The sequence below is a fragment of the Euleptes europaea genome, chromosome 5 (genome assembly GCF_029931775.1).
Source record: "Euleptes europaea isolate rEulEur1 chromosome 5, rEulEur1.hap1, whole genome shotgun sequence".
NCBI lineage: Eukaryota > Metazoa > Chordata > Lepidosauria > Squamata > Sphaerodactylidae > Euleptes > Euleptes europaea.
In genome coordinates, this window is record NC_079316.1 from 52,352,271 (window position 1) to 52,355,023 (window position 2,753).

The following is a 2,753-nucleotide window of genomic DNA, read 5'->3' on the forward strand; positions in this document are numbered from 1 at the left end:
GTGGTGGGGAGGAGCTTTCTCTGCAAAGCAGCAAAACCTCCGAGGAGGAGGACTGTCCTTTTCGCTGTCCGACAGTCTGAATTTGCAACATAATGTGTCCAGTAGAACGGAGCAGCTAGCCACAGTTCCTGCTGCAGGGCAGTAGTATGTGGAGGCGCCAGGACCCGCTGTGTGTGGAGCTAGGAGAATAAATACACCTGTTTGCTAACAACCTTGGTGGAGAAAGTGCCTCTCGTAGGGGAAGGGAGGTGGAAGAGAGAGAGTGGCCCTCTTCTTTGTCATGCCGCACTCCTAACATAATCCCCTCACAAATGTACTAGCCTAAAGTACATAAAGAACATAAAGGCCATGCTGGATCAAGACCAAGGGTCATCAGGTCCAGCATTCTCTTCACATAGTGGCCAACCACGTGCCTCTAGGAAGCCCATAAACAAGATGACTGCAGCAACATTATCCTGCCTGTGTTCCAAAGCACCTAATATAATAGGCATGCTCCTATGAGACATGATGCTAGAACATAACAGACCCATCCCTCATCAGCTTTCAAGCCAAATCCTACTAACTCATCTAAGGTGGTGGGCTTTTATTGTTGTTTTACCCAGTTAGGTTACCCTTACAATGCTGCTGTGTTTTTCTTGTCTGGAAAATACTAGCCAACAGTCATTTGAAACATTCAAGATTGAAAATGCAGGTTTTTTAGGTGTTAGGTGGCAAGAACCGGGCTTGGATATCTCTGAAGCGTGCTATAACTTTGGCCATCTTCAGTTATATAGACTGCAGAATGTGTAAACAGGTTAAAGAGAGCCTGGGGCCAGTGAGTCCTTATCGCTGTAGGCTCAGTTTACAGGAGCAAGAGACTAGTATTATATGGTAGAACCGGCAATGGATACGGGTCTTCCGAGGCACTTTCTTGGATCAGTGTCTTTCTGGATAAGTCTGTCAAACCTGCCAGTACTCTTCTGAGCAGTAAAAAGAACTTTAAAAAAAAATAGCATGTCAAGTCTAGTTTAAGGGGGAGGGGGACTCTGTGGGTTTATATCTCAATGGCTAATCTGAATTTTTATATATGACATAAGAGATGTTAGGTACACAGGACTACATTTCTTCTGCTTTGAAAAATAAAATAAATTCAAGAACATGGTAGCACTACTGTAGAAGGTGAGTGAAACTGCAGACTTGGGACAGGAGTGTTGGTGGTGGTAGAAGAGTTGGTTTTTATATGCCGACTTCCTCTACCACTTAAGGAAGAATCAAACCGGATTGCAATCACCTTCCCTTCCCACAACAGACACCCTGTGAGATAGGTGGGGCTGAGAGCTCTACGAGACCCATGAATAGCCCAGGGTCACCCAGCTGGCTTCATGTGGAAGAGTGGGGAAACCAACCAAGTTCACCAGATTAGCTTCTGCTGCTCATGTGGAGAAGCTGGGAATCAAACCCGGTTCTCCAGATTAGAGTCCACAGTGTTGACATCTGCTAGGTTTTCCACCTCAGTAATAGTTTATAGTTTTAGTAGTGAAGGTTCCAGTTGAATCCTGCCACTTCTCATTTAAAGTTCATGGGGTGCAATGTAGGAGAAGAGCCACTGTCTGAGGATTTAAGAGATGAGAATGATGTGCTGACTAGAATGTCAGGAAGGTGTCTGTTGAACTTCATACATTCTGTGTTTAGAATAAGGCATGAAAGTTTGCATATAAAAGTACTAGAATATCAGTATCTAGAATATTAGAGAAAGAGTACAAGGCAGGAGATTCTTTTTGGAACTCTTATCAGATAGCTCTTGTCTTAAGCTAGTGACTCAGTTAATAAAATGTGGGTCTCAAAATTACTTAATACTACAGTTACAGATTTTGTGTACTACTTATGGGATAGTGCTATAACCTTGGCCTCACATTTTTAAGGGTTTGACTTGCACACCTGTTCAGTTAAGTTTCAGGTACTCATATTCCCTTCCAGTCATGCATCGATCTCTTCTGAAAGTAACATCCTCCTTCACTCTTGTACAGTCAGTTGCAGCTGAGTCATGGTAGCTTATTGTGTATACACACAACTTGGGATCGAAGGGAAGAATCTTGTTCCTAGGTGTATTACCAGGGGGTAATGTCTGCAATTCCAAGTAAGTTGGACTAACACTGACAGATACCCCACAGCTGTATACAACCAGCAGCTGATAACTCTACCATCTTACTGTCTGAGAAGTATTCATAGAGGAAAACGGGCCAAGGCTGTGTATCAGTCCTACAAGCCATGAGTCAACACAAGTGTATGAGCTAGAGCAATCCAGCAGTTCTCTGAACGCGTTTTGCCCCCCTGTTGCCACTACCCTCCTTTCTTTTCCCCTTTGAGACCAAGCTTGAAGTCATGTTATATTAAAGTGGTTTTATTCCTAAATGTTAAAAAAATCCCTGCCTTCTTACAGGGAGAGCAGCAGGACCCTGGAATGCCAGCCTCCTTGAGGGTAAAGGAAAAAGAAGAAAACCCCCATTGTCAGGAATGCCAATATTTTACTCTAGGCAGGCTAGAAAGCGTGTGCTTGGGCACCAAACAGGGAGGGCAAGAGGCACCCCTGTTGCCCCCCCACAGCTGCCTGCAGCTGGGGCTTCCTCCGCAAACCACTGGAAGCAGGTCAGTGGGGATGAGCCACTGTGCGGTTCTGGCGGCCATCTCCTAAGGGATAGAACTTTCTGCTGTGCTTCTCCATGGAAGTAGGGTGCATCCTACTGTATTCCACACATTGGTACAGTGTGCTTCTT